General features: G+C 35.1%; 1 protein-coding gene across 2 annotated transcripts in view; it reads left to right on the forward strand.

The window, feature by feature from the left end:
• The first annotated feature begins 12,433 nt into the window (after positions 1-12,433).
• The window catches only part of LOC106672396 (synaptotagmin-10), a 43,683-nt gene continuing 42,460 nt past the window's right edge, over positions 12,434-13,656 (forward strand). For both annotated transcript variants that reach the window (XM_014403789.2, XM_024228372.1), the window contains exon 1: positions 12,434-12,485. The gene's annotated coding sequence lies outside the window, so the exon portion shown is untranslated. The remainder of the gene's footprint in view (positions 12,486-13,656) is intronic.

Below are 13,656 nucleotides of genomic sequence, written 5' to 3' on the forward strand. Positions count from 1 at the left end.
TTAATAAAATCATGTCAACTAGTAATGTATTTGTTAGAAAGGAAATAGTTAATTCACCTCACAAGCTATAATGTCTGATTTGTTTGATACAGACAAACGTTATATACAAACAGCACAAAATGCAAGTGTAAAGATACATATTAAGACTAAAGTACGATAGTCTATCACTATATGTGATAAATATAAGAGCACAAATATGTTAAGATATGATCAGTTACAAAAAATGACCATAACATCAACAATGTTTAAAATTATACACTCTAAGCAACCGAACTAGCTATTTGTTGTATATAAGAGAAAAATTACAACATTAAACTTAAGACAAAAGAAATTTCTTTTCATAGAACTAAAACATACTCCATCTCTTCTTAATTACTTGCATAAGCTGTTTAATAGCGTTCCAAATAGTATTTCCTCTTAGAGCAGTTTTCGTACTTTCAAAAGAAAATATCTAAAAATCTGATGGAAAATAATTAAAACCATCATAAAATTATGGAATCATAAATTAATTAATATTATGTTTTATATCATGTGTTTTTGCATTCTCTAAATAACTATAATAGTAACGGAAATTAAAAAATAATTGGTGAATAAATTTAAAGTCATGTCTAACTCCCAAAAATTCTTGTTAAAGCTTTTATTGTTTATCTTATTTTTTATTTTGATTGTTATTCATTGATTTCTTATGTAATATATACATAATATTATAATATTATATTATTATATAATATATTATAAACCACATGTTGTATTCTGAAATATTTAATGAAAACTGTGTAAAACTTTTTTTCTTGTATTTTATTTGTAAAATAAATTGTAAAGACCAAAAGGGTGCATAAATTGTATGTATAATGTAAAATGTAGAACCCACATTAATTGGAAGAAAGGTCCACGAGACCTAACTTTGCGTGGTTAAATTAAACGTTTAATCTCTTTCTCCCTCCCTACCTCTCTCTGTTTCCCTCTCGTCACTCTCTCCCTCTCTCTCTCTTTCTCTACATGATTGGTTATTACTTGATTATACAAAGAAAACAATTAATTACGTTAAAGGTATTTGCGATCGAGGCTTGATCAAGGGGGCCGTGTATACTAAGCCCGCAAGACTTGCGACTGTTGCAGAAGTGTTTGCCTTGCGCGCCTTAGGACAGTTGTACGCCTAATAATTTAACCATTGGATTTGTGGTGGTTTATTCAATATTGGAAAAGAAGTTAATTATTATGTACGATAACGAAGGAAAGGGAAATATAAAAATATATCATGGCTTATTTGCTTTATGATGTTGGCGTAACCACGACTGAGTTTGCATGCAACTGTTCTGTAATTAATGCTGTGCGTCAGTGTGTATCTCTGTTAATGTAAGCCATTTCAAGAAAGTTACATTTGTATTTTTTTCAGTGTTTAGCATTTCTATTTTATCGAAATCAAAGTTGTGTTGTTTTTCAAAATGGTGTAAGTAATAGTGTAATGGTGAAATTACCAGTCGTAGTCAATTCCTATGCACAGATATCCGGCTATGTTCGGCTCTACCAAATCTTGAGCAGCAATCGATGTGACGCTCGACACAGAATCGCAGGAAATGGCCCGCCCGAGAACTGGAACGCCTTCCGACGTGTCAGGGGCTTCAACATCCTATTATTATATGTTATGTTAAAACGTCTTAAATAAATGAGTTACTACATTTAAAATTACGCCCTAATAGTAATGTAAAAAATATAAACATGACAAAATTTGTACTTGCATAAAGATAGATTAAAACCTATTACAAGGTCACCGTGATCAACTTGCGTTGTAACTTTTCAATATATTATCGTAGTAAATAAGAAAATTACATTTTTTTGTAAATATTTTGACAACAGCGTGAAATTTTAAAACTCGATATGTAGTAAATCTCTTTAATATGTTATTCAATGGTTCTAATTACTTTACTTGTAATAATATGGTATATTAATAAAAAAAAAATCTTTCTTTCTCTCTCTCTCTCTCTCTCTCTCTCTCTCTCTCTCTCTCTCTCTCTCTCTTTCTCTACATGATTGGTTATTACTTGATTATACAAAGAAAACAATTAATTACGTAAAAGGTATTGCGATCGAGGCTTGATCAAGGGAGCCGTATATACTAAGCCCGCAAGACTTGCGACTGTTGCAGAAGTGTTTACCTTGCGCGCCTTAGGGCAGTTGTACGTCTAATAATTTAACCATTGGATTTGTGATACGTTGTTTATCCAATTTGGAAAAGAAGTACGATAACGAAGGAAAGGGAAATATAAAAATATATAATGGTTTATTTGGTTTATGATGGCGTAACCACAGCTGAGTTTGCATGTAATTGTTCTGTAATTAATGCTGTGCGTCAGTGTGTATCTCTGTTAATGTGAGCCATTTCAAGAAAGTTACATTTGTACTTTTTTCAGTGTTTAGCATTTCTATTTTGTCGAAATCAAAGTTGTGTTGTTTTTCAAAATGGTGTAAGGGCAAAGCTGTGGGATTAATTGGTGGTGTTTTCAATAATAGGTAGGTTGTTATTTCCAATCTAAATGGATGACGCTGTATCTCTCTCTCTCTCTCTCTCTCTCTCGCAATTATTAAAGTTAACCAGGATCTACTAACTTTAAATGAATGCGAAAAGAAATACTAAACTATTTGAACATTACTGGTCTCAGTGTAAGCTCACAGTTAATTTAGAGAAGTCCAAAATCATAGTGTTAAGGAGAGGGGGTAGGTTGAGTTCTTTGTATGGCTTTTTTTTCAGTGGCAATCTCATCGAGATTGTAAATGAGTACAAATATTTAGGAGTCATATTTACCCCAAGACTCTCTTAGACAAAGCACTTCTCTTGTAAAGGGTCAGCGGCTAAATTAGCTCTAAATAACCCAAGGTCAGCCTTCATACTTCAAGAAACTATCCCTATTAAAGTCAAGTTTAATATTTTTAATGCGATATTCGTGCAATTCTATGTTATGGCTGTCAAATGTGGGGATATCAGAAATTCAAAACTATAGAAAAAGTGCAACTTTTTTATAAGAAAGTTATTCACATTGCCATCTGGTGCACCAAACTATAGACTTTATTTAGAGACAAACGTTGATGTAGTTTTGATATATACACTTAAGTTTTACTACTTCTATATTATGAAAGTTCTGTTGTCTCCGATACTAGATACTCAAAAATTACAACTTTGGCGGTAATGAAGTCTAATATTTCATGGTTTGCACACTGGAAATATTTGTTTGGAAAGTGAACAACAATTTGCCTTTTCTTTTATCCTTAGACAATCTCTGTGACAGGCACAATTATCACGAAGAATGCAGCTCACGTGTCCAAGCATCTATGCATCTCTCCCTTTACAAAGAGGGACAAATTTCTCCTGCGATCTTACATGACGACAATTTTGACGGTCTTTTTCTCAATGAGTTGCGATAACTACTTAAGCTAAGATGTGAGGTTCTGCACTTAAACTCGGCTGTTTGGATTAGAGGGGATTATTAACGTATCTTTTGGCCATTCCGGGCTTTTTTATCTGTTTTGCTACGTCAGAGGCGATTCGCCAACTCCCGACTTCAGTGCTAGGATGAAGAGATTAAACAGACCAAAATGATCGGAAACGACCACAATGCAAATTAATTACATTTGCCTCATAAAGAAGACTAAATTATTAATAAATAGCAAACGTCGAATTACAAATATTCGGCTTGATATTGGATTTTTTTCTTATCTCATCTTGATGTAGTGGCGCTTCTATTTTAAACGATATGGAACTTGCAGGAAAAAATACATTCGCAAGTAAAAATTATTGTATTTTAGGATTTGAAAAAACTAAATAATTAAATTTTAAAAACAATAAAAAATATTTAAAAGATTAAATTTAAAAGAAGTTTAACTCAGACTAAGACGCAATATACCAGACGATATAAAAAAATAAACATTTTACATTACAGGCGTTTAAAATGAGGCTGAGGCAAAATGAGAAAAAGGTGTCCTGACATTGCATAATATGACTTTATTCTTCAGCTCGAAATGTGCTGGGTTTGAATCAAGCCGAAATCCAGTCTTTCGCCTGCGGGGCTTCCCTGGATCCTCTGCTAAAGTATTCGTTAGTATTCCGAACCTTACACGGGCAAGACTTGATTATCTTCCCTTCAAGCCATTCTTTAAATATTTACACTTGGGCGGACAATGGGGTTTTTGTATGGAACCTAAGCAAATTTACCTTTTATGACTCTCATTTTTAATATTTATGAAGAAGAATATTGTATACTTATTTCCACAAACATCTCCAAAAACACTTCATTTCGAACCTTATGATTTCAACCTATGTAAGTTTATTCCTTAGCACCGCAGCTTTTAACAGTAGTTTTAAAAACAACTGGTATTACCACCGACGCTCATTTTCCAATGGTATTCAGTAAGTTCTAACATTTGGTAATGGTAAAGTCCGCTGATACGTGTACTATTTTTTTTATCTTTAAAATTTTTGGACAGCAATCAGTGGTTTGTCTATTTGTAAGCATACATTTTGTTTTCATTAGTTTTTCGTATAAGTGGAATCGCTTAGTGAGAAGATGTAATTTGTTTTAGATTATTCCGTCAAACTTTGATCTTTTGATTTAGTTGTTATCTATACTGTATTTCAACTAAAAATGCTCTTTTTCAAAATTGTATGTTTAATATAAAAAATATGAACAAAATAAATTTCGTTGTACTTTTCCTTCCTATTTACAGAGAATTACATCCGCGCACAAGACTTAAGATATAACAACGTTACAGAAAACTTGGACAAGTACGAAGACTTCTAGGATCGAAATCCGACTTGATTATCAACACTAAACAATCCTTACAAAGGACTTGTCTGCAACCATTTTGGGCATACGGAACTGAGGGGTTCTGCCAAGCCATCCAACATCGAGCGCATTCGATCTTTCCGATCAAAAGACCTCAGATAAATTGTCAAAGCTCCTTACTACGTCACTAACGTCACTATCCACAACGACATCAACATTCCTTTTGTCAATGAACTCATCCGTTCCTGAGTTGAAAAGTTTCACACCACTTCCCTATCCATCCTAACCCTTCTGGTCGAACCCTCTCTACACATTACTATCCTGAGAACCCGCCACGTTGCCTTAATCGACGAAGGCCTCGAGACCTTCTTGCCCCTCCTTTAATCCCTTACACTGAGTGCCGGCGGCTTATTTCTCATGTCATGTGCCCTCCGAGTGCAGCGCAGGCAATAGTGTAAGTGCTGTGACCGTGTGAAAAAAAGTACTGCGATCACATTTGTAATATGTACAAATTTATATAGGCTACAAGTAAATAAAATATAAAAATGAATTAATAAATAACTAAAAACATTTCGAAATGACCCACACTTTGATGTACTGTATAAACGGCAAAATGAAACTATTTCATTGATACGCCTGTCCTAGTATCACAGAATAAAGTATACATTTAAAAAATGTAGATATATAGTGAAACGTACGTTGTCCAAAAAAGCATAGAAATCAAAAAAATATTTTTACACAGGTGTGACACAGTAGAAACTGACAGAATTGAGAACTAAGTTTCTTGCATTCACGGAAAAAATGCCCAATTCTCCAGAAATAAAATATTGATGCAGTTTCTCTCTGACAAGCACAACAGATATATAATAATGATATCACAACAGATAAATAAATTAAAATTTAATAAATAATGATATGGACCGAGCGAGGTTTAATGAATGTTTTAACCTGGAACATCTTCAAATAGATTTATATAAATAATTTCAATTAATTAAGGTTTTTAGTTGAGATAAAAAAGTCAATGGCACGAGCGGGATTCGAACCCACGATCTTCGGCTTGATACGCCGCTGCTCTACCACTTGAGCTATCGTGACCTCGATCCACTCGGACACTAACCTCCCATCTCAACCCCACCTTTTGAATTTTCCCTCCTTTTTGCCATTTTTCATTCTAATTTAGCATGATTTAAAAAGATAAATCAACAAAATACTGCTTTTTTGCATATTTTAAGAAACATTCTGTAATGAAAGTAGGTCAGAAAATGGTCAAACTGGAATGTGACCTCATTGTCGTGTTTCTAGGGTTGTAAAACCCTTAGATACCGATTTTCGCCGAATTTTTTTTTCTACTTTTAATTAATTTCGACTTTAATCTCAAAACCTAGAAGACATCATGGTTAATGATTCGTTTTAAAGAAATTGTCAAGTTCCTTTTATAACTGTAACTATTTTTTATATAAATAATTTTCTGTTAAAACAGCTAGTCGTTTGTCGTTAATTTGTTTACGGTTTGATTTTCCTAGGTTATTTTGTCGACTTGATCACGCAGTATAATTCGGTCCAAAATTCTCCTCTTTCTGCCATGAACATTGTTTATTAGGTTAAAGATTATTAAAAAAATCACGATAATTATGGTCGATATTTATCCGGCCAGATTTTATGATTAAAAAAAAGAAAAACACGGGCATTGTAAGACCTCATATTTTAATCCTAAGTTCATAACAGATTCGAGGTGAAAACAGAAATGCAGTTCGGCATAAACGCTGTTGTTAGTGACTTAATGAGTAAGTCCTCGACTGCGAATGCGGTCGAAACTTGAATCGGTTCGGCTTCGTCGGAACACGGCAAAGGGCAATACTTCAATGTAAAATGGTTGGGCCGAATGATGGCCTTTTATTAGCCCTGGTCACACGAGCACTTCATCATTCCAAAATTAATATAAATGTTAATTAAGTTTTCCACGCTGGTCTTCAAAGGTTTAAGAATAAAAGCAATGTCAAAGCTTATTCCCTCTACCCCTTTCCATGCATAATGCAGTTAGGGGCTTTAGTAGAAAACGCGGGTAAAACATCAGCGTTGACCTACTTTAACGAGTCATTTATGGGCTAAATCGTTTATACACTCAAAGACGAAAAACGGACTTTTTTTTTCATACTACATGTATTTTTATCATTGTATTAATTACAACATACTTATTTTAATGTACACCAAATTAAACGAGATCGAGTTTCAATAAAAAGAGTTAATTATGATGGTTTGAAACAAAATTCACTAAAACACCGGAAAATCATTTAGTGATAGAATGAAATTTAACAAACAATTTTCTATCACTTGTAATCCACCTAAATGTTTAATCGGTATCTTGAACATAAAAAAAATTGTTCGATCTATTTTTGAAGAATCAACAGCTAGTGAACCATCAACTATCGCTCTTTACCAGTGAACACACAATATTCGGATATAACAGAAGGTAGAAATAAACAGTAAGGAGCTGCAGTGTGAGAATATTACAAAATGTGGTGATTAGTGATCGTTAATCGATGATTATTCAGAAATCGTGAGATGCGGTGGGCACTCTCAGCACGACACGCAAGAATGACACAATTACACAGAAGACAAACACTTTCAGCCCTGAAGATGATCTCAATAAAGATCGAAACTTGGCTTGATAAAGAAAATGTTTTTCTGAAACCTACATCACACCAGACCGCATCTCACGATTTCTGAATAATATTACAATAATTGAAAACTGATTACAAATCAATTAAAGACTGAGGCAGGTACGCATAAAAAATAGTTTTATTCAGTACGCTCCAGGTAGTGATTTAATAGTTTGTCCCCTGTTGTTAACTTTCCCGGCAAAAAGCCGGGTAAATACCATATTAACGCAAATATGGTAACGTGATATTGGACATACTATAGATATTTCTTACGAAAATGAACTGTATGCGATTTGGTACGTTCTTGGTGCCATGCGGACTCTCCCGTCGAGCTTTTTCTAGAAAAATCCTCCGTGCTGGAGGGCCTCGGAAAAACGGTGATTGTTGTCGAGTTCCCGGTCACGTTGGCCTGGAGGGTAGCGAACGTGCGGTCGAAGACAGACTTAACACATGCATATTCAAGATGGGATCTAACAAAAGAACAGTAAAGAATGTTGAGGGTTTTCGAGACATTGAATTGGGGCTTCGGTGGCAACAACACTTGAAGCTAGGAACACACCCAGGTGCTTAAAGCCGGGGACACACTTACCACATGCAACGCTATGCGACGCTACCCGATGCTACCCGACGCAAATCCAAAGTCCATTTTTCCATAAGATTGTATTACCCCCGTGCACACCTCCCCGATGCTATGCAACGCCACTCTACGCTACGCGATCCCCACTGTCCAGATTTTCGTCGGGAACCGGGATTTTTATTCAAAATACATGTATTATTGTCGTTATATTAATTACAACATACTTATTTTATATAAACCAGATTAACCGAGATCAAAAATTCATTAGTTTTTATTTTTTTAAAATTTAATTTTAATGGTTGGGTAGAAAATTGATCAAACACCGGAATATTATTTTTTGATATAATGAATTTAACTAACAATTTATTACACAGTTTTGCTCATAAAATTTAACCATTTTCGTCGAGTAGCGTCAGAACAGGACACTCATATTTCTTTGTAGTTTATTTCAAACTAAGTCGTTATATTAATTAAAACATTTCTATTTTAATGTAAACCAAATTAAACGAGTTCAAATATTCATAAAATTTAACTAACAATTTATTACATGGTTTTGCTCTCTTGAATAGTAACAAAATAAGAACAAAAGAGGCGTTGCGACTGTGATACTGATTTGTGATACACGCTATATGACTGTAGGTGTCGTGCGCTTGACGTCGCATAGATGTTGACACCCTGCCAAAACGTGACAAGGCGTCGGGTAGCATAAGGTAGCGTCGCATAGCGTTGCATCGGGTGTGTTCCCCGCTTTAGGCGTTGACACGGCACTGTAAGGTAAAGGTCCCGGGTTCGATTCCTGCGGCCCTGCATTCGAACCCGACGAAACGATACTTACAAATGGGCTTTTTTCAAAAACACCAAACACCGGCACCCCGAGGGTTGATATGACCTCGAAATTGAAATATTCTCATTTAAAAAAAGGAAAACTAATTAGGGCGGATATGCATGTGCAGAGCCACGGGAAAAACTAACAATAATATTGAATGACTACATGTGTATCAAACAAATCTTCTTTCGATAGTCGTAGATTGGGATGAGAGACTTCTTAAGAAACTCGACCCTGCACAAGAAGACAGGAGTCATACGGTTTAGAGACGGGGTGGGGAAAACCCCCATCTTGCCCTTCGGCCATCAATATATTTAAAAAAAGGAAGAAAGGGTAACAGAACGAATAAAAAGGGAAAAAAATCCGGTCGTCATTTTGGATGAAATCTAATTCAACTGCTTCCTTCCGTCAACAAATCAGGAGTAGAGAGACTTTTTTCCTTTTTCATAAAATAATACAATCATTTTTCAATCAACCTTTGAGAAGTCTGTGATCTCATTACAGCGGTGACTTATTTATTTTTTACAAAAACTAAATCAAGCCGTAGCTGTACTTCCCATTCTTGAAATAAAAAAGAGAAACTTGCAAAATTTACTACGTTATTTCAAAATACTTCTATCGTGTTAATATTAATAATCTTTTAACGATAATATTACAATTAACTGTGTAATTTATAATGTCGTTTATAATTTTTGGAAAGTTATAGTTAAAACAATTTATTGTAAATCGGTTATTATTGACTATAGGAATTCCGCAAACCGTATTACTTTTTGATAGATGGTTGATTTATACAGGTTCGATTCTGCACCCATATGTACATGAATGCACAACCGGAATTTTTTGGGTCAGACCTCGAACTTTTTTTACAGCCCCGAAGTTAGGCTCAAAGGGTATCGACAACAGGGTTGTTACTTCAGCCCGCAACGCATAAGCTTTAATATAAATACATATATTCTTTAAATACATTCTTTCCTATTTACATACGTATCTATATAAGGTCCTTAAAATTTTATTTCACGCGCTAATGAGTTATTTCAAAGCTATTTCAACGTATAATAATTACAATAAAATCTGGAACTATATATTTGGTGAGTGCTTTGTTTTTGGCCTCCATAAAGGTGATTTTTTATTGGTGGGGTGCTTTGGGCCACCTCTGTCGAAGAAGACGCTACCTCCTTGATCTCACGGCTGGTTAGGGGTGCTGGTTGTAATTTCCAATTTAGCAAGGATTTTCAAAATTACTAGTGATAGCGAGCCCCCCCACCCGTTTTGTCACCACTCATACGCAGCGACAGAGTGCCCCTGTCTGTAGTGGTTCCCCGAAATTAATAAATTAGTGGGGTCTCCTCAGTCTATTACATATTTTGCACTTCTTACAAGATTTCTTGTTTCTGAGTGATTTATTCTTAATTCTATTTTCACGTCTTCTCGCAATACAGGACAAAGAGTAGATATATCTTGGTGCCTTCCCCGACAGTTAATGATCTGTGCTGATTGGTTAATTGCATGGTTTCCTTTTCTGTTTTTTTCTGACTTCCGTCTTACGGCCATATGTCCAAATCTATCGCTTTTGAAGCACCTCGTACTGTACGAACATATGGTGGGACTGATTTTTAAAAATCAACCCTCAATTATTTTGGAGGTATTGTCCAACAAAAGTGAGAATAAGAGATGCTGTATTTATCATTCCGTTCAGTGTTCTAGTCTTTATTCGCCTACCCTCAACCACCCCTTGATTCGCAAATTCCTCCTTGATTCTTTCCTCAGTGCGTACTAGTACTATCGATGATATTACTTCCAGGGAGGTGTTTAACTTTGTGTGGAGCTTTACAGTTACTGCAATTTCTTTTCCAAGATAGACTGTCTGCCTCAACATCGTAGCAGGTAGATTATCTCCCATTTCTTTAATCAGTAGACCAACAGCTTCTTTTTAACATTGTCACCGGACCTAAGTGTAGTGGAGTCACTTTTGAAATCGCCTACTTTTTTTAAGATAATCCAAATTCGTGGGAAATTGATCATGCATCATACAACTTACTGTCACCACTCTCCGTCCTCTCATTCTATTTCTATTCTCTGTTCGAACGGATCACTGATGAACTATCTGTTCTGGCCTTCTTGTGTTTCCTACTGATTGGGTGGCATTACTACACCAACAGAATCATGGGGCTGCTGGGCTTGTGTGTGACTCCAGTATTTGTAAATAAATATTTTGTAAAATGTACATTTCTGTTTTAAAATTGTTGGGCAATGTTTTTCTCTTCGTTAGTATATGTTTATATTACATTTATTAGGTTTCGTAGAGCAGCGGCGTATTTAACCGAAGGTCTTGAGTTCGAATCCCGCTTGTGACACTGACTTTTTTAACTCAACCTAAAACCTTAATTAACGATTCATTAATTTAAAATATGTTTATATTGTTGAGTGTTTTTTTTTTTCTATCTAAGCTTTTTATTTAATTTATATAATTGGGGGGGAGTAAAAGTTAATTCGGTGGGTTAGATAGAAGGTCACGAGGCCATCGTCGTTTTAAACGACGCGGAGGATTGTAAGGGCGAGATGTTAAGGAAAGAGTTAGGGCTAGTGGGTTAGGGTGGATGGATAGTTTAAAGTGGAAAGTGAAGAAGCGTGTTCGGATAAGATCTTTCACGAAAGGGATTTTAAGATCTTTATGGATCGTTTGATTTGTGACGTAGAAGGGAGCATTGAGGATACGGCGGAGAACTTTAGATTGAAAAGACTGAATTAGTTGGATATTGGATGATTTCGCCGAGCCCCACAGCTCGACTCCGTAGGTCCAAATAGATCTGATGAGTGTTTTGTAAGCGGTTAGTTTGTTATGTATGCTTAGTTTTGATTTTGGTCCAAGAAGGTGTCTGAGTAGTCCATATCTTTTGTTAAGTTCTATCTAAGCACACTATTTTTTAAAATAAAATAATTGGACAATGTATATAATGCCATTGGATCAGTGATCCGTGTAATAATAATAAAATAAAACCAAAATAAAAAAAAGAAATGATAAAAGGAAGACGTAGTTTTAATTATAAAATGTTAAAACAATAAACTATTTTGTTCATTACTTCTGTTTTTCCCTCATTTAACCCAATAATCCTTACCCGATATACTTTCACATAATTCCTTTATTTATCTGATTGATAACGATCGTTGAAAACAAAAATGAACATAATGTAGGTACAGGGTGTTTATTTTCTGTTTCCCCTATTTATTTTTTTATTGGGGTGTTTTTGATAAAAACACTGAGACACGTAAACATTTATTTTTCTGTCTAGTTTCTTATGAGCCAAGATCGCTTAAAGGGATGAAAAATTAGCTTCTTCCTAATGTAGTGGTGTAAAAGGTTCAAGTTTGTGTCGTTTTCTTGCTGATTGATGAAGAATCGACCGGGATCTTCTTCATAAAAAATACATTACTTTCTGAGGGTACAAACTAGGATGTCGATGGGAACCTGATCCGACCCTTGTTAAGGAATTCGTTCTAATTTGTACCAACCCCTGTATGCGTTGATCACGGAGGGGGGGAGTGGAAGATGTAGACATGCGCTGAACCCTTCCTGACGCTCGAGGCGTCTCTCCATTCATATCCGGGGGAGCCTCGGGGACGACCGAAGACCTCAGTGTTAAAAGGTAAAACAAACAAAAAATAAACGACAAACATGTTGTAAACGTAGAAGACAGACATTAACAACGCACTACCGGACGGTCCTCCCAACGAAGACCGATTCCGTTCTCAGTTTCGCAACTAAAAAAGTGATTCATACATTATTTACCATATTGTTTGTCTTTTTAGAACGATTTGTATAATTTTAATGACACGATATCATCCAACCACATATCTTATTTCATTTCATTCCTTTCTGTTTTCATTCCACCTCTCAATCTATAGGAACATATGTTACAACACTGGCATAATTTTTACAGTTGCGAGAGTGAGCACAACTTTTGGTTCAGTAGTCAAACAGTTTAGCTTTAATTTTAATTCAAACGGTAGCTTTTTAAGTATGAGTCTTTCTTTTGCCAAAATTAAAACTGTTTTTTAGCACAAAAAGCACAAATTGTAAGGAAAAACATGCACGCAATCACGCCAAGGCTGAATATTCAAACGCACAAGAAACGTATGGCATGTGAAATGTATGTCGCACTTTAAGGATAATGGGTTTCGTTCACCTCCATCATAGTCCACAAGTGATAGTCGACATTGCTGTCCATCGTTTGCATCAAAAAACTTAATCTGAAAAGCAATTTATTTCTCGTTATTTCAAATAATAACATTAAACTTAAAATATAGTACGGGCCAACTCTACTTTGCGTAATTACCCCAGACTAATAGGACAATGGCTATTAGGCTAAAATTAGGCTCTGGTCATTGAGAAATTCTGACGATTTTCACGTACAACAACATTTCAATGAACATAGAATGTTTTTACAAACCGCTCATTATTTTACACTATCGATTGCCCAGTAAATTATTTGCGTGTTATATTAAAACGTTTTAGGTTTAAGGTTTAAGAGAAAAATAGAGAACGTAATCCGTAGGATGTTTTAATGTCAGTTTCACAAAGACCAGGTGTACTTGACGTGTTTTCAAAAATAAGGGCGTAAACGTCCTTGGTTCAATATTAATAGTTGTAATGCCAATTGGCGACCTCGAAACCCGCCACGCTCTATAAATTAACAATAATGTAAACGTTTTTGTTTTATTTTTTAACGGTATGTAATAATGTACATTTGAGAAGTATTTTACAGATAAACTGATAAACACCGGTGGAAATGATATTAATCGGCCATTAGTTATTTA

This window comes from Cimex lectularius, unplaced genomic scaffold (assembly GCF_000648675.2).
Source record: "Cimex lectularius strain Harlan isolate CLEC.00 unplaced genomic scaffold, Clec_2.1 scaffold222, whole genome shotgun sequence".
Lineage (NCBI taxonomy): Eukaryota > Metazoa > Arthropoda > Insecta > Hemiptera > Cimicidae > Cimex > Cimex lectularius.